Source organism: Canis aureus, chromosome 1, assembly GCF_053574225.1.
Source record: "Canis aureus isolate CA01 chromosome 1, VMU_Caureus_v.1.0, whole genome shotgun sequence".
NCBI lineage: Eukaryota > Metazoa > Chordata > Mammalia > Carnivora > Canidae > Canis > Canis aureus.
In genome coordinates this window covers 120,546,956-120,570,000 of record NC_135611.1, presented here as the reverse complement: position 1 = coordinate 120,570,000, position 23,045 = coordinate 120,546,956, and the positions used below count along the sequence as shown (strand labels likewise).

The following is a 23,045-nucleotide window of genomic DNA, read 5'->3' as shown; positions in this document are numbered from 1 at the left end:
CCCTGGACCTCTGTTCTACGTGCTCTACAAGGATCCCATCGTCAGTCTTCATATCAAACATGTTAGGTTGGGATGATGACTGACTCCATTTTAGAGATGATGAAATTAAGGCACCACGTTAGATGCATAACTTACCCAACCTCATGGATAACAAGTGGTCAGACCGGTATCCAATTTGGAGCTTCCTGTCTTGCCCTCTGCACTGTGGGGAACCCAGACTGGCCCAAACTTCCTGCTTCTCAGCCCCGTGGCACCCTCTCTGCTACAGAATCCCCTATGAGATCCTTCTAAACTCCTTCCAGGTAAGCTGCCCATTTGCTTGAAGCCAGTGGTGGACAGGTCCTCCCCTTGGACTGGTGCTCATGGTTGTATATTTCACAGAAATTTTCTTCAAAATGTTGTGATATGGCTGGCTGTCTTCCCTGGTTTCCAGTATGAACACAGATTTTCCCCTATATTTACATCCTTTTGGCTATTTCCATGGAAAACTCCATGCCAAATGTACATTTAGAGATTTTTGTTTCTTATATTCTCTATCAAAAATGTGAGCTCCAGTCATTTCATCTCCCTTCTGGGCCTCCCCAACTCACAGTGAACAACGTCCTTAACTTAGAAACCAGTCCCTCCAAGAACAAGCCCAGCCTGACTTTCCCATCATAATCCCCATTGCTTTGTTAATTCTCTTTATTCTCAGAGAAAGCTCCATGTCTCTGCTCTCCCTGCCCTGGTGCCGTGTGTCAGCACCATGCTGTCTCCTCCGAGTGGAATGCTCTTTCTCTCACTCCATCCCCTCTCCTTCTTCAGTTGTTCCATGGAGAGTTTACCTCTCCACCTCCCTTGTGACCTTCTCTCAGTCAGGATTCCATCAGAAAGCAGTTGGCACACTCCAGTGAGGATGCTCCAGGGAAGATTTATTTACAAACAGGTGCATTACAGGGTGGAAAGCGGCAGTAGAGGAACCTCAAGACACAGTGTAGAATCCAATGTCTAGGACTAAAGGAATGGGGGAAGGGGAGGTTCCTGTGCCTGGAAAGAGAGAGTCTTATACTTTCTTGAGAATGGCTGGGATCTTCAGCCAAGGGAGCATCCACCGAAGGAGGGACCCAGCAGCCTAAAAACTTTGACCTCAGTTGCCCTGCCAGCCTCCCTTCCAACCTCCTGGCAGGGCTCCCCTCCATCAGGACCCAGCCAGAATCCAGATGACACAAGACCCCTTGTTGCAATCCATACACACCAGCCCCCTGAGGCTGAGGACAGGGTGGAAGGGGAAAAATGTGCATAGATGGGCAAAGGAAGAAACCTTCTGTGGACGCTACCACTTCCATTGTTTATAGTAATCCTGTGGGTCTTAACTTGCCCACTAGCTCGGGTGAGTCGTACCACAACTCCGCATCTAACAGCGTCCGCTGTGCACTCCACACTCATGGATGTTGTGTTGAGTCAGGGGAACAACATATGATTATAAGTCATCCGGTGTCCTACTCTGGAGGTGGGAAAGGTTGACTTGGGCCATCTTCTCTCCCATTTTAGTGACCAATAGTACAGATTGAAGGATTCGAGTGGGGTCGCAGATAGATGCTTCTCACCATGTGCACCGATCTTCCCAGCTAGTAAGTCCTGGGCTGCTGTCATCCGTCATGCACCTCAGCTGTGGGACTCCAGCACCCTCACCCAGCACTAGAGAACCCAAGCGCCCAGCAAGTGACCCCTGTTGTTCTTGAAGTCATTTGCAGTTTCATGTGCTCACTCCTTTGTTAAGCATTCACTAAGCACCTACCTGTGTATAGCAAGGGTTTTAAGCCTGTGAGCCTAGAGGGGCCTGGCGGAGAAGATAAACAAAAGCAGGTGCCCTGGTCTAAGGAAGAAGAAGTGGGGCCGTGGCTGAAGGGAGAGTACATTCCCCTTTTAAGAGGACAGCGCTGGCTGTAGTAGCTGATTGCTGCTCTGCAGAAATGCAGGCCCAGCACTGGCATCTCCTCCTCTGCCCTTCCTCTTTTCCTAAAGAAGACAGATTTCCAGCTCGATCTGAAGTCTTTTTTTAAATGTAAGCAGCTCATTCCATTTAAATGTGTGTGTACACGTGCACGCATGCCTGCGTATGTGCGTGTGCGTGTGTGCATGTGTGTGCGTGTGTGCGCACGCACAGTGGGCATCAAATGTGTTTTCTGATTGAAACTGACCTGAGGGGCACCAGGTTGCACCCCCTGATGGCCAGGGAACCAGGGCAGATACCACAAAAGAAGAAAGGACCCTGCAACCCACAAGTAGGTCTGATAGAAAGTAGAAAAAAAGCGTCTAAAGGGAGTAGAAATAACACATCGTGGGAAATTATTCCTCATTCTGCTGGTAACAAACCTCCCCATGGCCAACCACCCATGCAGTCTTGGCCCAACTGCATCCTGATTTGGAAACCTAATTTTGGAAGCACAACATGTGAGACTTTGTGATTTTGATTAGAACGACATCAATATGGGACAACGGTATTTTTCCCAAAATGGGAAACAAAACCAACCAACCAACCAACAAACAAACAAAAGAAACAAGCCTTCAAAGGGTGAAAGAAAATCACTATTTACCTACGCTCCCTTTTTCTTAATTTCCAATATTCTTTTAGACTCCTGCCAAGTCCAAATGAAGACAGTTATATAATAATAATCGTCCATAATAACAATAGACTTTGACCCGACATTCACCAAAGCCTACCCTGAAGAATTTCAGAGCAGAACCAGGAGAGGAACAAGTCATGAAATGGTTGGGAGTCTTGACTTTTTAAAAAACTTTATCAATAATTTGGTCTCAAGAGTTAAAATGAACTTTTCTCTAGAAGTAAACTCTCGTCGTAAACACTTCAAATGATATTTTGTGTAACATTCCATTTTTCCTTATGATGAGCGTGGATTCCACACCCAGAAGCAAATGCGTCACTGTTGCTGCCCTCCAAGCAATGCACCCACCATGCTCTTGCCTTCACACGGACGACCTTGGGACAGGCTCCTCGATTCCCCTACTCTGGGTCCGTAGTTGCAGTCGGCCTTCCAAGTTACTCAGGGTAATGTCTCAAATGCCTGCTGCCCTAATCACCTCCTGGCCTGGAGTGATGATGTGATCTATCACACCAACTGGGCCACTTTGCAGATTAAAAAAGGCCTCGTTACATGGAAACAAGCGTTAACCATGACTGACCTGGGCCCTCACTGGCGTATGGCCATCCTACCTGAAAACAAGGTAGAAGCATCAATAGTGTGGTGTCTTTCTGCCAAGCTGGTGGAGACCTCTGTACTCAGGGCTGCAATGCAGGGTAAAAGGCAGGGAATGGTTGGTCATGAGGGGCTCCCAGTGGCCTCCAGTACCCCACTCCAGGGAGAGCAGAGCAACGGGAGAGTCATGGAGTCTATGCCCGGGACCCCAGTACTAGGGGAGGACCCACTTCATGCTCCCTGGTATCCCTCTCTCGGCCAGCCTCCCTACACAGTGACCTGAAATCTTCTGCAGCAATATTTATGATGTCACTCTGTCTCTCACCGTCTCTGTCTCTCTCTCTCAGACACACTTGTGTGCATTCCGACATCGATTAAATGAAGTATAGACCAGATCTAGTTTCTCCAGAAGTTTCCAAGTCAACAAATGATCTGGGCAAAGAGATGGCTGGGGAATTCTTAAGCCGGCAAAGAAACTGGCAGCTCAGCATATGGGCCACACTCCTGAGGCCCCTGGCTAGGAATGCCTGGCTCCGTTTTGCACCTTCTTGTGGTTCTCCGTGTCTACAACATTCAGACATGCATAAGATTCTAAATACTGTTATTGACATCATAATGGATGTGAGAATATTAGTTCTCATGCATTAAGCACCTGTTCTGGGCCAAGCATCCTACTAGGCACTTACCTATTAACACTCTAATCCTTACGATCCTATAAAGGAGATGTATGTATCTCCATCCTACAGATAAAGACACTGAGGCTCAGAGAGGTTAACTGTCTTGCTCAAGGTCACACAGCTGGGCAGCGCTGGTACCGACTACCCCCAGAATCCGCCAAAAGGTGATAAATCCCAAGCCATATCTTTGCCTTAAAAAAATTAGTTGGTGTCTCGAGCGGTCTCGTAAATCACCGCAACTGCTGGTTAAGGTTTGCATAGACTAGTAAAGAGGGTTACGTCATTCTCTCTCCCCAAACACCGGGGAGCAAGGTGGCAAAACCGTGTGGACCCTAACGACGACAGCAGCTTTATTGTGCCGTCACTCGAGTGGTCTCATTTTCCCACCAGCGCACTGGCTGGACACTTTCTAAATGTAAAAATAAGAAACACGACACCAGAACCGCTATTTTGGGTGCATTTAAATTGACAGTTGTGTCCGCGGCGTGTTGCACCTCATTTGCAAGATGCGGCCGCCCTGCTCAGGCCTTCTGCTGACGTCGTGTCCCTGGGGGCTGCACGTGCGATTGGGCCGCCGCTGCTGACCCCCAAAAGGCGCCGGTTCCCGACCCCAGCAGCTGGAAAGAGCTGGTACCTGGGAGCCGAGCATCCTTAGCAGGGTTTTCCTGCTTCTCTGGCTTCTCCGCCTTCCTCGTCTCCGAGCAAGGGCCCGAGGGGTGGGTGCTCACGGCTGATTCCTTCTCCCCGAGGTGCTCCCACAGCCAGGAAAGGGGACGCGGGGCCTTGAGACACCCGGGGAAACAACCGGGGGGCCGGACTGAGGGATCCCCGGCGTGAGTCGCCGCGGATGTGCCCTCCTTCCGTTGTGAGCACAATGGGTGCTTAAAACTTTAATGAATTGAACCCTATGAGTAAGGGACGTTAATCATTTTAATTACCCAGCCGCTTGAAATCAGATATAACAGTCCAATAATGTATCTTTAAACGAACACAACCCTGCCCTATAAAATATCCCTTCCAAACCCATTCTAATAATTTCTATTTATCTTTTCTGACGTTAACTGTTACCCAGCCCGGCCGGCCAACAGACAGCCTTCCCCTCGCACTCGGTTTCAAGGCGACGCCGTCTAGTTTTTCAATATCATTAGCGTCCCCCTGGTGGGCAGAGAGCAAGGCGGTGGCACCGGTCACACTTCACTGCTTTATCTCATATGACAAAGAGAGATGATCCACTTCAATCCGGGCCGGGCTGGCGCAGGGGAAGGTGGCTGCGCAGATCTCCCCCTGCTGCCGACAAACACCGAAGGGCCGCTCCATGTGACTCGCTAACAGCATGAAGGGGCAGACAAATAGATTTTCCTCTATATTTATAACCAGCATCATTCTTCCTTCTAGGGCGTTCAGTGCAGGTAGCTGTTTTATATGAAATGAACAATCTTTATAGACGTACCAGAGCCATAACAAGCCTGATTTTCAGCGAAGCTGAGGTATATAACTCTTACCGAATTGTCAGGCTACTTGCTCAACAAATCAAGCCTAACTTATGATGTTTGCAGTGTAATCTTTATTCCTGTTTGACTAGCCAACTACCCGGTGGTAATAGGATGTTAGGAAAGGGCAGTGGCCATGTTTGCGCAGGCCGTGATTGATAGGCCAACGCGGCATTTTTCATTTATATCTCCCGATTCCAAATCAGTTAAGTTTAGGAAAAATGAAACAAAGTGGCAAGAAAAATGTTTGCAGATTGCAGGCCGGCGCTCCCGCGGATCTGAGTTCAGCCCACATCTGCCGGGATTGTCTGGAAACATTAAGATATCTAAATGAAAATCAATACTGTATGTGCCAGGCATTTACTACCAGGAACAAGCATCAAGAGACCTGAGCTAATCAGACTTCCAGCTTGTGCCTCAGCCATACACTCAACCCCAGGGGTGTCCTAATTGCCCAGACTAATCATAGAAGAGTTAAATTTATAACCAAGAAAGACATCTTGTTTTTCTTACCCGTCATCATCGAGGAGCGGGAAGGTTCACCTGTGAGGTGGGTGCCAGATGTACAGGGGGGACCCCCCGGGCGAAGGAGGGCCGCGTCTCACCTGTCAGGAGAGGGAAGACGAAGTCACCGTCCGCCGTAAAACCAGGCAGCCTCATTCAAGCCCTGGGTGGGAGAGACTCCCACCAGCCCGCCCACAGATCGCAGGCTTCCTTCCCGAAAGCCCCTTAACCACTTAACCCCCATGTTCTGGAAGGAACGGGAGGAGAGGGCCATGTGTCCGCCAGCCCCCCGCCCGCGTGGCCCGCCACCTCGGTTCTTGGTCTCGGGCACACGGCTCACAAAAACAGGCAGCATCGTTGATGTTGGAAATACACGTCTCTGGTTTTCCCTGAGTTCCACTCTCGGCTTTGGTGCCCCGGAACCTCTAGGGCGCCCAGTGTCACCTGGCACCGCGGAGCTCCCTCGTGCTCTGCACGCACAAGTGCCGGCAGTCTTCACGCCCCCACAAACCACGGAGCCGGGCGACAGCTATTGGCCGAGCCCGCACCACGCTGCTGAAAAACCACCGTGTATCAGGGGACCGGATTCCTAATATTTGCATTCTAGATGCCAACTGTGAGCATATTTTGTGCTATTTTCGACAAATTACACCAAAATATGCAAAATGTTTATAAGGCTGCATCTTCTATTTTTGGCTCCAGTGTATTTGCAGCTTAATAGCCCCTCAGAGATTTGTTTGTCTCCTCTGGAGAAATGGGAAAGTGGAAAATGCAAAAAAAAAAAAAAGAGAGGGAGAGAGAAGCAGAAAGAAATGAATATGCTTTGTTCACGCAACAAGTTGAGTTCTGCAAGTTTTTTTGTTTTTTGGTTTTTGGTTTTTTTTTTTTTGTAAAAGAGCAGAGCCAGCTGTCCCAGGGGACCTTCCTCAACAAGAAACTTAATAACATTATTTGGATTCTTTGTGCCCCGGATTTCAGATGTATTTTTAATGCATGTGTCTTAAAACAAAACAACCATTGTCAAATGCTGTATTCTCTGCTCACCGGTTTAAATGGTTTCCTAGACAGCACAATTCTGGGAGCATCGTAAGGGTTGTGATCAATGCGAGCTTGTGCCTTGCATCCCATGGCTTCCCAAGGACGCCCCTCGCTTACTGGGGGCCGGGGTGGGGGGGTGACAGTTTGTCACTTGTCTTCCTGAGAAAGGGGTCTCTCTGATGTGAACGATGACAGCCTCTTGCCTCCTGTGCCATCGACACGGCTTGGGCGCTCATGCAACTGGGTGCCAGCACGCATCTCTGTCTCCACCCCGGTGACAGCAGCGTCCTGAGCACCTGCATGTGTGCAGCATGAAGGCTGATGTGCTGGAGCAGCGTCCAGGATGCGGGAGCTGGAGAGACGTCTGGGTTGGAGGGCAACAGTTTCCAGCTGCCGGGCCACGAAACCCAGTCGAAAACGTTCAATGCAGCTTCTCCAGTGGAGAAGCTGTTGGACAGGGGCGCCTGGGGGGCTCAGCGGTTGGGCGTCTGCCTTCAGCTCAGGGCGTGATCCTTGGATCCGGAATCCAGTCCCGCATGGGGCTCCCCGCATGGAGCCTGCTTCTCCCTCAGCCTTGGTCTCTGCCTCTCTGTGTGTGTGTGTGTGTCTCTCATGAATAAATAAATAAAATCTTAAAAAAAAAAAAAAGGAAATGCTGTTAGACAAAAAGGAAGGGGAGGTGGATTATTTTCCAATTTTTTAAAAAAGATTTTATTTATTCATTCATGAGAGACACAGAGAGAGAGAGAGAGAGAGGCAGAAGGAGAAGCAGGCTCCCTGGGGGGGGGCCCGACGTGGGACTCGATCCCAGGACTCCGGGGACATGCCCTGGGCAGGAGGCAGACCCTAAACTGCTGAGCCACCCGGGCTGCCCTACTTTCCAATATCCTTTCTCACCGACTTAACCTAGGAACTGGGCCTCATGCCCTCACTCTTTGATAACTGGACCAAATTTTTCCAACACCACCGAAGCTTCCGCCAAATGTCATTTCGCCAAAACAGATACAGTCAGGGGAGGAGAGACGTCAACGGCCGAGTCCCCGTTCCTTGCCAGCCTCCGCCTAGAACAAGGGGAAGCAGGCACGCATAGCCTCCCGCGCCTCCGAACTCCGGGCCGGCCCTCAGAAGGGCTCGGTGCGTGGGATCCCCCGAGGGCGCCCGGGAGGGTGAGCCTGGCAGCCAGGGAAGTTAGACCCAGACTCAAAAGGGGGTAAAGAACCATCATTCAAGCGCCGAGATGAAGGAGGGCAGGAGTCCCGGATCGGGCGAGGCTGCAGACCGGAGGCCCTGCCCTCGGAATGCCGGGTGGCTCTGCGCCCCGGGGCCCAGGACAGGGCTGCGCCCCCGAATCGGCCGTGAGGCCAGAGGCCAGCGGCTCTGCACCCCTGTGCAGAAGGCAGAGCTGCCCGGCTGGGACAAGGCCTGCCTCCCGATGCTGGGGAGGCAGCGACTCCTCAAACCCCAAGTCCGGCCTGCACCGTCCTCACCTCACCTGCTCCTGCGGCCGGGCATCTGGGGGGATGGAGAAAGGTCCTGGGGTCTCGGCAGAGAGAAACCAGCTACAGGACAGAAGAGCCCAGGGGGTCAGAAGGAGCCCGGGAAACCACAGCAGTCAGGGAGCTTCTGCTCATGGAGGGTCTACACCTGCCAAGCACCATGCTTGGGGTCAGCCACGCGGTGGCTCCTTTACTGCTCCCCGCGGCTCCCAGGGGTGCCCACCGCAGGCCCACGGCATCTGGCCAGAGCCACGGAGAGCCCTGGGGAGCCCACGCCGGGCCCCCCTCGTGCCCTGCTGCTGAAGCACGGAGGCCGTCACCAGGGGGTGAGAGGATGGAGAGGGGACCCCAGATGGGGACCAGACCACATGTGCATCCCCTGCAGCCTGACAGTAATAGCCACGGACTAAGCCCGCGCCAAACAAAATGCTTTAAAATGGGTGCCAGGCCAGAGCGGTGCTTCGTTAAGTGAGCTTCCTGGGGGGCGAGGGGGGCGCAAGCGATCGTGCAATGGAAGTGGTTACACGAAGAACATTTGGGGGCATCAGCAGTGTGGTTCCCTTGGGACCCGCTCCCCAGTCGGACACTGGGGAAGAGGACTGTGTTCTATTACCAACGGCTCTGGCTTCATCTCTCCAGCCCCGCCCCGGCCCTGCTTGAGACCCGCTGTGCCCCGTAGCCCGCCAGCGCTGGCCCCGGCCCAGTGGCACCTGCTTGGCCCCGCTTCCCACAGGACATGGGGAGCATGTTGTAAAGGGCCCCTTCCCTTGTCTTGTGGCTTCGGAGGGAAGGGGCCGGAGAGCGGGGCGGAGGGGTGGCGGGAGAGGGAATGTTCATCCCGGGGATTGAGTCAGGAAGAGGACATGGCTTGTTTAATCCTAATAAATCAGCGGTCCCTGGGAGGTAGAGCAACAGGGGATGGCATGCTAGGCGAGCCGCACATTGACCCAAGGCAGAGCTTGCAGAGAAATGATGTCTTCTCCAGCAGACTCCTGGAGAGATGGTCTGCATTTCTTCTGACAAATTAGAAGTGCCCTGAATGCAACCATTCCTCAGAAAATAGGCCTGATTTAGCAGTGTGCAAGCTGCCATTATCCTGCTGCATAAAAAGACCATTTAAGCAGGGCAGCCTCCAGAACACTGGCCCGCTGGAGGCAGCATTTCTGAGAAATTACCCCCTCGACTGCCACCTAAGCCAGTCACCACCCAAGGGGGAAGCCTCATTTACAACCTAGAAGACCAAGCAGGCTTTAATCAAAGAAAGGCCTCGTTTGTCTCTGGTCCCTGCGTGAGCTCCCGAGCACCCCTGGGTCCCCAGCCCCTCGCCTCACCTCGGACGACCTCGCCACGTCTGGGGCTACCCCATGGGGACCCCCCTCCCAGCTCCACCCCACCCAACGTCCCTTGCCCCGTCTGGAAAAGTGGAGCCTTCGCCATCCCCGCCGGATAGCAGAGCCTTCACGAAGCAGATCTAGTGGCAACCGCGCCCCCAAGATGAGACAATCCATTTGCACAAAGTGTTCGTGTTTCAAAACTTTGCGTGCAAAGATTACAACCTGTCACTACGTTCCCCGGGGACGCACTACCTTTTTTAAAAAGTATCTCTAATGAGATCTACAAATCTATGTTGAAGACAGCTTACTTTATTGTGTTTGTAAAGATGAAAATGTTTTAAATAGGTTATGGCTCCCGGGACTGATAGCCTCACCATGAGGGGAAGGTCATTTCGAAATGTTAATAAAAGTTTTCATAAAATATGACGGCACTCGAAGAGTAATGTTTGGATGTAAAAATAACTATAAAAGTATAATTTCTACCGGGGTGCTCACGCGGTTTTTCTGCGTCAAGATATTTGCCCGAATTCTGGTTCAACGGGGGTTGCAGCTTCTCCAGCTGTTTTGACGGCCGCGCTGGGATTCGATCCTTATTAGTCAGGGCAGCAGCAGCCTCCCCCAGCCCTTGCCAGCTGCTTAGATTAGAAACTTGCCCGGGAAGCAAAGCCTCGCCCTGCCCTGACCGCGACGCTGGTCTTCGAGCGCGACGGCTCAGTCTGCTCGCAGGGGGAAAGCTCTCCTTATGCCCAACAAGTGAGAAAGAGGGATAGAAGCAAAGCCACTAGAAGGATCTAGAAGGGGAGCCCTGGGGCCTCAGCCACCACGCTTTGGGGAGAGCGTGCCAAACTGGAAATATTCAGTTATTTCCTATTCGACGAGCACCTTGGGTTTTCAAGCCAAGCAGCACGAAGGAAACGTCCCCGAAGCAGTTACTAGGCCGGAGCTAACCGATGAGACCCGTCCATCCTCTGTTTGCCAGATTCCGTCGGCTCCAATCAATCCTGGATGTTTCTCTTAGGGCCCCGGGGTCGCACGGGGTCCTCAGGAGTCACGGCTGGGAACGAAGCACCCCGCGGATACTAGAGGAGAGGTTCAGGTACTGGAACCTGGGCTCAGAAGCTTAGGGCAAAGGGCACAGCCCCAGAGCTCACCTACACAACGTCCCCGCTGCATCGCCGTCATCGTCAGCAGGAGACTTCCTTTCTCGGTACCACCCACACGTGCAGCTGGAAATACCCACCGTTCACCGTGGCCAGGGACTGCCAGGGACAGACTCAACTCTCCTTACCGTCCCACACGACCCATGGGATGTTCGTCTGCACCCCAGGACATCTGCTGCTCACTGTCCCTCCGGGCTGACCGTTGATGACATCAACTTCAAACCCCGAGGTCTTAAGGACTCTGCTGTCCACCAAGTCTGGCTCTGACAAAGCAAAACCTTTGCCGTGAGTTTTAGAAGCTGTTCTGAAACTTTTGAAGGTGTCCCTTTGCTCGCACTGTGGTTCGGCCCTGGCAACTTTTTCTGGAAGCAGGGTGGCAGGATGACCCAGGTCCTGAGGGGTCCGGGGAACACAGGGACGATAAGAGACCTCGGTTAAAGTCTCAGAACATCACACCCACGGGTCTTCCTGGTTCTAGAAATCACTGAGTCCATTCACCACGTTGGTCAACGCCTCCTCCCCAGGGAGGGCTTCCTGACCATGTCTTATAGGACAGCCCCATCCATCTCCACCCTTTCCCCTTCATCTGCTGTGTTTTCCGTCTCGGCGTCTGTTATCTCTGAGATATTACAAAAGGGACTTATTCATTTATTATTTCTCATCCTACCCCCAGCATTAGAATGGAAGCTACGGGAGAGAAATGACTTGGCCTTGTTCAGTGCTCTTCTCAGTATCCAGAACAGTGTCTGGCATATGGCGATGGTTCATTAGGTATTTGTGGGTAAGTAAATGGATGGGCCGTGTGAACAGGACACTGTCATCTCCCAGGCTCTCACGAGACAGAGAGGAGACTCAAAGCTGATGCTCAGTGCCAGAAGCCACCTCCTGCATCCTGTGTCTGGGGGGAGGAATCCAAACTCACACCCAGAACCCACTTGCACACACAGCTTTGTTCGTGGCACGGCTCTGTGCAGCCGATCCAAAGTCCTATTGAGATAGCTTTCTACTGAGTTCATTCTACAAAATTCCAGATTCAGATCTGATTGAAACAAACAAACAAAGATGCAAACAAACAACCTAAAGAGATGTCGCTAGGAACAGGGAACAGGGCACATAGAGTGAGCATCGGCGAGTGGACTACGACGGGGCGCGCGATCAGAGGGTGATGCACATCTATCAGGAATGCTTCAGAAGGAATTCCAAACTAGTGGGAGGTCAGAGATTAGAATCTAAGATTCCTTTTTAAATGTTACAGTCTGTAGCACACAGAATAATGACCCCCAGAAATGTCCACACGCGAAGCCCACAAACTGTAAATACGCTACCTTACATGGTAAAGGCGCTTTGCAGATGGGATTAAGGATACAAATCCTGGAGGTAGGGGAGATTATCCTGGATTATCCTGGTGGGCCCAAACTAACCACTTCAAGCCTTAAGAAAAGAAAAGAAAAGGAAAGAAAAAAAAAAAAAAAAAAGGAAACCTTTCCTGGCTTTGATCAGAGAAAAAGACATGAAGAGGAAAAACAGTGTCGGAGAGATGCCACTTCGCTGCCTTTGAAGATGAGGGTCATGAAACAGAGCATGAGGGCAGCCTCTAGAAGCTAGAAAAATGCAAGGAAATGAATTCTCCCCTAAAGCCTCGAAAGGAATGCCTTGATTTCAGTCCAACGAGACCTGTGTCAGACTTCTGACCAAGAGAACTGCGATATACTATGCTTGTGTCGGTCAAGCCACCGAGTTTGTGGTGATTTAGCAGAGCGGCAATAGGAGACTCATACACGGTCTTCTGATGTCTTGCCCAAACGAAAGAAAAACTGTTGGTCAGAAAAGTCTGAGTTCCAAGGCTATTCCCCTTCTGATCTCCCTCACGAGATCCGTGAGCTCCAGCGAGGTGGGTCTTTACCCTGAGCTGAGCCCAGTAACTAAAGATGGCAGAGAGGACACGTCAAGTTTGGAAGGCAGCTGCTGACCCCAGAAAGTTCACCATTTAGTCCGTTTAGACTCTAGAAGGCATTTTCTGTTACACATAAATTTTTCAGAACCAGAAGGTGAAGTCTTTTCCCTCCCGCTTAGACTGGAGGAATTTGGGTGGCCCCTCTGGGTTCCCAGCTCACACCAGTTACACACGCCCTCAAGACCCAGAGGTGGGCACATCACCTCCAAGGTGGGGACCAGGCTGGAGAAATAAGCTAAGAGGACAAAGCTCACTGGTTCCTCCGCAGGAAGCTGTCCTACTATTTCTTGTCTCAGAATAAGTCCTATTTCAGAGTTGGAGGAAGACAATACTACAAAAATCAGCCACTTGCCACGCCATCTCTGTCTCAGCTCCCACTCAAGAGGCTTCAACCTGTCCATCTGGGAACCAGCAAATATTCCAACACGTTGAACTGAAAAAGGAACAACTTGCCCACCTTGTGACTCGCTCTGACTTAATACCACGCCCTTATATTTTCTAACACCATTCACACGTCCCACACACTGGGACACCCCAAGCTACTTCACCAAACCTCCCGCCAGCCTCCTCAGTCTAGGACTCAAATCTGACTCAGCCCCTAGCACTCAATACCTCCAACTTCTCTCTAGAAGAAGAGAAGGGTCACCCTCTCTGCTTCCTAGCAAAACAACCTGAGTGTGCATACATGAGGGCCAGGCGAAAAATGAAATCTTGGCCTCGATCCGGCTCTGGGTAGGTCTGCCTGGTGGCAATCTCCAAGTCCCGAAAATGTATAATTGAAATGGACATACTTGGAAGTTGTTAAACCTCTAAATTGGAGCCTCGGTGTCCATCGAAAGATGACTGGATAAAGAAGCTGTGGTCTATGTATACAATGGAATATTCCTCAGCCATTAGAAATGACAAATTCCCACCATTTGCTTCGACGTGGAGGGACCTGGAGGGTATTGTGCTGAGTGAAGTAAGTCAATCGGAAAAGGACAAACATTATAGGGTCTCATTCATTTGGGGAATATAAAAATTAGTGAAAGGGAATAAAGGGAAAGGAGAGAAAATGAGTGAAAATATCAGTGAGGGTGACAAAACATGAGAGACACCTAACTCTGGGAAACGAACAAGGGGTAGTGGAAGGGGAGGTGGGTGGGGGGTTGGAGTGACTGGGTGACGGGCACTGAGGGGGGCACTTGGCGGGATGAGCACTGGGTGTTATGCTATATGTTGGCAAATTGAACTCCAATAAAAAATATGTATTAAAAAAATAAAAATAAAAATAAAAATAAATAGGGCAGCCTGGGTGGCTCAGCGGTTTAGCACTGCCTTCAGCCCAGGGCGTGATCCTGGAGACACGGGATCAAGTCCTACATCGGGCTCCCTACATGGAGCCTGCTTCTCCCTCTGCCTGTGTCTCTGTCTCTCTCTCTGCCTTTCATGCATAAATAAATAAAATCTTTAAAAAAATAAAAATAAAAATAAATAAATCGGTTCCTTGGGCCTTTGGGTAGGAGCTCTCATAGTACAGAAAGCCAAGTGGAAGTGTCTCAAACAGCTCCTGTGCCCAGCCAGGAGGATAAATATGTGTGTGGCTCCTGGCATATCTCATTTAATTCACCAGTCTGATCCCGACAGAAATCCAGCAGATCCCAAAACATGACGATGGGCAAACTTCATCAGATGCATGCCCTCCAGAGGGTGAGAGATAAACCCTAAGAAAATTCAGGGACCCATCAAATCAGCAATGGTTTTTGGAATCCCGTGGTCAAAGACACACAGGGACGTCCCAATCGAAATAATTGCATCTCACATTTCCCACAAATAAAAAGAAAGCACTCTCTCAGCTCACCCCCACCCCCCACCCCCAGATTCTAGAGACAGGTATTCCGCATTTCAGAACATCGCTCCAATCCATTTGCTGAGTGATGAGAGTGTCTTCCAACTTTGACAGGGACCCCAGATCAGGAAAAGGCTCTGCAGCAGGTCCAGGAGGCAGGCGATCCCTCACGGCCCGGAAGACGCGGTGTTATTAGAAGTGACTCCGTTGGGAAAAGACTATACAGTGTATGCAGCAAGGAATTAGACACCGTATGAACAACACCTCAAGTGTGCTCCTGGGCCCTCATGGAGACAAAGTGCCTGCCCGCGGAATATCACGCATGCAATCAGAGCTAGCTGTGGTGAACTAGGTTTCGTCAGACCTACCAAATTGTAAGATCAGGTAAATCCAGAGCAGCCCATTGTAATATGGAAGAATTTGACGAAGGATTGGCATTAGTAGGGCCAGCGAGCAAACTGGTATCCCAGACCCCGTGTCATCCACTACTGTAGCACCAGGGCCTCCCCCAGCTAACACCTCCGGTATCATAGGTACCCTTGTGACCAACTAATGGAGAAAGAAGAAGGCTGAACTCAGTTCTCTGATCAGTATGTGGATATAAGCTTCAAAGAGACCACTGGTGACTATGGTCCCACACAGCAAAGGCCTTAAGAGACAGCAGGGAGGAAAGATCTTCCCAATAGCCTGAGCTTTGGGTGGTGATCCTGGTAATTCACTCTATAGATGGAAAAAAGGTGACTTGACGTATGAATATATAGAGAATCATGGGCAGTGGAGGGTGGCTTAGTTGCATGGTCGAGAGGCCTGGGAGGAAAAAAATTGGAATATTGCAGACAAAGAGATCAGAGAAAGAGGTATATGGATGGATATGGGAGGGCACACAGGGTGAGGGTGTTTGTAATGCGTGATAGTGCCCACTAGGGAGCACGGAGGAGGTACTAAGCCATCAAGCAGAAGGAAAGACATAGCAGGGGATAGCAGGCAGCCTCTGAAAGGAGCAGAGACACGGTAGCCCAAAGGTGATGCATGGACCCAGTATCGTAGGACCCTGTTTCTCTAAGACTAATGTAGCTACTATCACCGCCAAATGTCCAACTTGCCAGCAACAGAGACCGATGTTGAATCCTTGATATGGATTCACCATACCACAAGAGGGTTAACCATCCACTTGGCGGTAACGTGATGACATCGCATGGCTTCTACCCGGGAAAGGTAGTGATTCAGTTTGACCAGAATTGACCCATACTCTGGATAAGAGCCCTTTCTTGCCCACAGGGCCTTAGCTAGGACTAGTGTGCAAGGGTTAACCCCAAAGCCAGACCTCACATAATGTTGCACATCATGCAAGGGCCCTGCTTTATAACATGGGAATATCGGCCAGGAGATCCACTGGTCCTTTCACTTACCTCCCCACAAGGGAAGCTGCCAGCTTGATAGAGGAATGGAATGGCCCAGGCCGGGCACCCCCTTGGAGGTGACATCCTGAAAGAATAGGATAGCCTTCTCCAGGACTCAATAGCCACTCTAAAGCCATGAAAATTATAGGATTCTGTTTCTCTAACAAGTAGCATATACGGGGTCAGGAACCCAAGGCGGAAGTCAGTGGGCCTCCACTTACCGTCCCTCCTGATGATCTGCTTGGAGAATTGGGCCTTACTGTCCCTACCACTCTAGGCCCAGTACATCTAGAGGTCTGGAGAATTTAGGTGTGCTGTCCCTGTGACTCTAAGCCCAGTATAGCTAGAGGTCCTGATTCCCAGACCAGGGACTGGTCCCCACCGGGGGACTTAGCAAGAGTCCCATTACATATTTAGCCGTAATTGTCACCTGTTCGTTTGGAGTTCCTATGCTAAGAGTCGAGCAAGAAAGGAAAGGAGGAGATAGGATTGTTGTTAAATAATTCGGGCAGCCAGCCGACCCAGAGCCCTAACTTGGAAATAGACGGATGAATGAATCAGCCGTGGATCAGAAAGGGCATGGTGACCCGAAGGCCTTTAGAGATGATCATTGCAGCAGGTGAGTCACTCAGACCAGTAGACTTTCGAGCCAAGGATAAGAATAATGCGTAGCAGAAAACAGAAATGATGACTCACAGAAGTGGCCAAAGATCAGCTTCAGGGGTGGGGATTGTCGCTTGTCCCACTAACTTTCCCCTAGTCGGTCCCTCCTGGAGAAGAGGCCAACCAGGATCCTGGAAGAGCTGTTTACCACACTGACTATATGAAACGAGTAGATGTGTGTCACACAAAGGGTGGACTGTAGTGGCCTGAGTGTGATTTACTCACCCCGGCTCCTGAGACTATTGGCGGCTGACAGCCCTCAGCCGAGCTCCCCTGTGGAAGCTGTCCTCAGATGATGGGACTTACCCAAGCCTTACGCAAGATCACACCCCCTTCCCAGAGGCAGCCGACATCCAGGGGCTGGTTGGCCAGATGGGAGTAGTGGTAGAAGGACATTTGTACAGAGCCACCCCGGCTCCGGAAAGCTCCAGAGGATTTGCTGAGGCCTCTGCTGCAGCTCCATTATGGTTTGATATCTCCCTCCGTCCGACCCTGCTCTCTACACTTCGCAGGTGTTGCTCCTAAGAGATCCCCCCAGTGAACGTTCTACACACAAATCTCGGAATCTCAGAAAATGCTTCCTGGGAAACCCAACTTAGGACGAATTCTTATTTTAAAAGACAGGCCTATTTGCATTAGCACATGTAGACACCCACGTGCCTAAACTCTTCTCGTTTCCTGTTTCACTGAGGACAAAGACCAAACGTCTCGCCCTGGACCATAAAAGCCCGCTTGGCCTGGGACCCAGCGATCCATGTGTGCAGTTCCCCTTCACGCACCTCTCCTCCCTGCTCTCCGTGTTCCACCCGCCCTGGTCTTCTGCGGGTTCCTCAGTTACGACACGCATTCTCTTGCCCCAGAGTCTTTGCACGGGGGTCCTCTGTTATATGCCTCGTTCAGACGTCAAGCCAGAGGAGTCCTTGGTCTTCCCTAGTCTTGGTCAGATGACCATTACATGTACGTGCTCACAGCACCTTGCACTCCTCCTTCATGACACTTTTTAGTTTGAATTACATATCTGTGTCCTCCCCTGATTAATGCTTCTTTTGCTCACCATTATACCTCCAGCTCCTCGCACAATGCCAAGCGCAGAGCTGACAATAACTATCCATTAAATTAAGACGCTCATTCCACCTTAAACCAGGTTCAAACGCAACACATACATAGAGCCTTTTTCTTTTCTTTTCTTTCTTTTCTTTTTTTTTTTCATAGAGCCTTTTTCACTATAATCTGTCTTTTGTGGGTATTCTCCTTGTCCGGTGACTTAGAAGATAATCACGGGGCCTAGTACCCAGTCGGTGCTCAGGAAATACAACCTGAATTTACTGTTACGCTTTAAGCAGTTAGTACATATTTCGGGGGAGGAGGGTTTGGTTTTTTCCCATTAGACTGTGAGCTCCTTGAGAGAAGGAGTTCCCTCTTGTCTGAGCTCTAAGCAAGGAGCTTGGCGACTGTTTATTGAACGACATCCTCAGGAAGTGTGAATGTAAACATCTGGCTCTTTTGGAGATGATTCTTGTTTTTTTATTTCTTCCAGACAGTTGCTATCACAGAGACACATACACTGCTCACGTAGGGTCAGAGGGTGCTAATCAGCTCACATTCACTGACCCTAGTCTTTTGTAGGAGAACTCAGGGAATCTCACCCTGAGGGAAATGCCCCCTTGGCATTCGCTGTGCCAAATTAACAAATATTTCAGATAGGTCGCAGCTCCCCACAGATGCTGCCAAATGCCCTACAACAGGGCCAATGAACCCAACGCTCGCTGGGCTGAGGCGACTGAGAGTGGAGACCCCATCCAAAGAGGCGGCAGGGACCCGCTCCAGGCGGGTAGGGGCCGCCACGCGGGATATGGGTCCGGTGCTGCCAGATATTTGGATTCTTTCAAAAGAATGCAAGCAAAACTGGGTTTTTATGGGACTCTCTCGATTTTATATTTATCCTCAATTTTAAAAAAGAAGAAGGAGACCAAAAAAGACATCACGCTATCCAGATAAAATAAGCCCACAGAGGAGCCAAGTTCATGGATGGGCTTTGGCAAGCTTTGGGTTGGAAGTCACACCAGGCAGCCTCTCTGAACTCCCCGGAAGAGGAGACGGGGCCCCAAGATTCTCTGTGTCTCAGTTTCCCCGTCTGTCAAATGAGCCGACTGGGCCAGATGGTCCCGCTGTCCTACCCTGGGCGTCCTTCTCCGTCCTGCTCTCTCTGCCCCTCACCTCCGCACAAGCCACGTTCACGTGTGACTTGAAGCCAGCAGCTGGAAAGGTATTTTGCCGGGATTTCCATTTCTTTGAAGGGCTAATTACGACAGACAGGGGGAAAACAGGCACCTCGCTCTCTTTCACATCTCATTACATTTATTCGGCTTTATTACTAATTTCTTTGTTCATATAATTTTCTCCCTGGGATCTGCCTTTTTGTGTAGTTACCCCAAGTCAGGGAACCCGCCTGAACTCAGGAGGCCCCGCTCACCTCCTCTGGTATTTGTGGATGTTCGAGCGACAGTTCAGACAAGCCGCCTGAGCCACGCACGTCTCCAAAGGGCACGCGGGCTGCCCAGGGACGAAGGTGCAGCCCCCCGGCTTCCTGCAGGGGAGCCTGGGGACGTGCACCCGCCACGGGGGTCCACCCGGGACCCGCAGGCAAGGTCAGGAGGCCTGTCCCTCAGACGCCCCCACCCCAGCCCCCCAGCAGCAGGAGGACGCCGCAGCCGCCGCCCCGGCCGGCACCTGCCCTGGGTGACAAGCTGACGTTTTCTCGTGGGAAGGTCCAGCCTCTCCCGTGGACCTCCACGCCACCTCCCAGGCACCCGCGGACACACCAGCCCCGCCACCTGCCCTTGGCGGCAGGCAAAGCCGAGCCTCGGGGTATGGAAACTCATCTCCAGTTACTCTACAACGAATTCACGAAACGGGTCCCCAAAGAAGCAGAGGCCGAAAACTGCAGGAAATGTGCGCACATTCACCACGAAGTGCCAACCCAGAGGACAAAGTCGGTAATCCCACCAATGATGTTCCAAAGCCGTGATGGCTAGCAGCCGACAAATGCCCGCAGACCTCAATCCATTTTTATTGTATTCAGGCTGCAGTGTTGTATTTCCTGCCTCCCCTTAGCACCACACATACAGTGTACTTGAAAACAAAAATCTATAATATTGATCCCACAATGTCACCACAATTATTCTTTTGAAACAGCCATTGAAAACAAATTACATCTGCACTGCCTTTTCATCCGCCTGCTGCGAGTGAGCAATGCTCACCCTGGCCTCCAGCACCGCGGCGTTAGCACTGTGTCACCGCCGACAGGACAGCCCAGGGAACGGCGGGGGGGAGGGGGTGGCCGGCAGGGAGACGGATCGAAGGCGGGGGTCCGGACCCAGGGCGGCTGCAGGCTCGAGGATCCGCACACCCAGGCGGCTGCCGGGGCCCCGGGCCCCCTCCCGGCTCGATAAACCAAATGCGGTCGTTGGACTGTTGGAATCGACAGAGGTTTAACCGAGGCCTCATTTTCGGATGCTCCGTTGAAAATCTACTGACAACAAGTATTATTGGAAGCAGCACGGTCTTCACCTGGTGGCGCGTGATTCCACTGACGAATCGAAGCCGCCTTCCCGGAACAGTGGCATTTCAGGCAGGAGACAACGGACACGGCCCCCACTCCCTGCACCCCAAATCCCAACGGGCACCGAGATGACCCGCCCAGAGGAGGCCGGGGGTCCCCGTTCTCAGCAAGCTGCATCCCCAGAGCCCCCAGAGACAGCAGGGACCCCCGGGCTCCTCGGCCGTCACGCAGGAATGCGGAGGCCACCTGCAGCCGTGGTGTGCGGGCCCCCCAGCAAGATCCCGCACCCCCCTCCGCAACACCCCAGCCAGGTGTCCTGGGAACGGCGGCCTGTTGGGGGCCTGCCTGCCTGTTTTCGATTGTCATACGTGGAAAAATTCTCCCTACGCAGTAATTAAATTCCGTGCCACCGCGCGGTGGGCAAAGGGAAATTCTTTTGTTAAGGTTTGACCACACAAGTCACAGTGGTGGCTCTTGCAGGCGGGAAGTGATAACTTTGGAGCATTAAAAAAACCAATAGCCTTGTTGACATGGACATGGGAACCTAACCCCTGAAGCCTCCTGGTATGACGCATTGATTTTCCTGTCCGTGTACAGTTCTAAAGCCATCCATTCTGCATGGTCAGGACTCAAAGGGCCAGAGAGAGGAAAAAAATCTGTTCTCTCCACTGTACCTCCAGGCAAAGTTGAGAAATAAATTCTACGTTTTGAGAGATGATTTGTTCAAGCCATGTTTAAGAGAATATGATTGCATTAAGAAGGGAAAAAAAAAATATTTGGTTTCCCTGACCCTCACAACCTGTAGCCGCCGACCCTCGTGCAAAAGCCTGACGCCATAGGCATGGCCTAGAAGGGCGCAGAGAGCAAGGGCGGGGAGAGGGGGGCGGGGAGGACCTCAGGAATTGGGGGACTTATTTAGCGTTCTCCAAATAATACTGCCGAGGTGCCCGAAAATTGCTGAAATGGTCGTGTCTGTCCACCTGTCGTTCCTCGGATCCTTCTGGCTGCTGTTATTTCGAAAGGGCTGCATTCCTCCTTGCTGGAGGGCCCCTTGTGATATGGTTACTGTCCTGCTTGCTTTCCGATCCTCTTTTTTTTTTTTTTATTCTACAGATGGAAGAGGCCAGGCTGACTCAGTCTTCAGGGTCTATCTGTGAGCCTTCCCCAGGCACACGTGTCACGCTGCCCCCCACCGCCCGACACACTGTCCCCGTGTGCGGTGGGGCTGCGGGGTCCAGGCAGCTAAGGGCTCCCCTGCCAGCCTCCCGGACCCTCCTCCCATTCTCCTGTGCACTTTGGGGTCCATATTCAAAAATGCCTCCTCCGTGTCACCAAAACCCCTCCCCGCTCATGGCTGTGACAGGGAGGGCCCCTGGGTGACGGGGATGGAGAGAGAGAGAAAGAGAGAGAGAGAGGCCAGGCCTTGGGGAAGTTTGCTGAGACACCACAGGGGACTCCGTGTGCAGCCGGTCTCACATGTTCGGGACTTTCTGAGTGTTTAGCTATTTTAGTTCCAAATAAAGAAAGCTCCAGTGCCGGTCAGGACGCTGAGCTCCTGGAAGTGGAAGACTAGTGTTTGAGCTGCAAATTTGCAGTGCCGCTCTACAAAGTATTACATACATCATTTCCTGGTGCAGAGGGATATTGAGCTATTTCAGTGGAGCCAAAAAGGAAAGACCGAAATGGTGTAATTTCCCTGACCTAGACAGAACTACGGACTGAATACAGAAATAGAAAATGCTAAAGCCAATGTTCCTACAAGGTTCGTCTCTATCAACGTAGACTCCACATATCCCAAGTGTATACAACGTGAACCCAGCATCAGCACGCGTGCACACCACTGGAAGCCATAAACCCAGTCACACAAAACATCCCTACCAGATGATTCCGTCTTGCCAGACCTACAGAAGTATCCTTAAATTAGGTCGGTGCGAATGTGTGCGTATATTTATTATTAAAATACTTACTGTTCTGCCTTTTGAAGTAGATGGACAAATGATTTAGGAGTGGGACTAGACCAGAAACAAAATTAATGCAAATAATGTGTTGATTTTTTTTTAGCTTGATTAGCCAAGCCAATGGAAAATTCTAGAAAACGTATACAATTATTTTAACTGTCACAGGCTGGCAATTGTAATTGACATGATTTGTACGAGATGCAGTGTAATAACTGAATATATTAAAAAAAAATCTCATGCCTTGATTACCAGGAGAACATTACTAGTGCCACAATATTATTAACAACACAATTATCGTGGCATCCCTAGGATACGCTCTTAGCACTTCAATGCATTAGTGAACCTTTGCTAACGAAGAAAAAATTAAAGTACAGCAAATTTCAAAGCACCAGTTGTACCCAATATCATTAAAAATTTATAAAACTTCCCCTGAACATGACAAGTGTTTGGTTTAAATGAAGATCAGCCACAAGGAGAAAGCAGAAATCTTGTTACTCTTTGTCTCCTTCCTTACCCTATCTCTCTGCCTCTCGCTCTCTCTCTCTCTCTCTCTCTGCCTCTCGCTCTCTCGCTCTCTCTCTCTCTCTCTCCCACAGACCTCCCCCAACCGGCACCACCTCAATCCAGCTGAAATATGTAACCATTACAGAGTGACAGCTTGACACACAATGACCCGTCAGAACATTCATCTCGCAATGTTTTATTTTAGTGAGGAGCCAAACTGCAGAAAAAATAAGCAAGTTGTTTCAAGGCTTGGAAGGAGATCAAACATTTCTGGCATCCC

At 50.9% G+C, this 23,045-nt stretch overlaps 2 long non-coding RNA genes across 3 annotated transcripts in view; both read right to left on the bottom strand.

The window, feature by feature from the left end:
- Positions 1-3,843, bottom strand: part of LOC144288720 (uncharacterized) — a 50,488-nt gene extending 46,645 nt beyond the window's left edge. Inside the window, exon 1 of the long non-coding RNA XR_013356699.1 lies at positions 3,215-3,843. This is a non-coding gene — a long non-coding RNA (uncharacterized LOC144288720). The remainder of the gene's footprint in view (positions 1-3,214) is intronic.
- Positions 3,844-5,769: 1,926 nt separating this feature from the next.
- LOC144288699 (uncharacterized) overlaps positions 5,770-23,045 on the bottom strand; it is a 316,284-nt gene continuing 299,008 nt past the window's right edge. For both annotated transcript variants that reach the window (XR_013356663.1, XR_013356688.1), the window contains one exon: positions 5,770-5,969. This is a non-coding gene — a long non-coding RNA (uncharacterized LOC144288699). The remainder of the gene's footprint in view (positions 5,970-23,045) is intronic.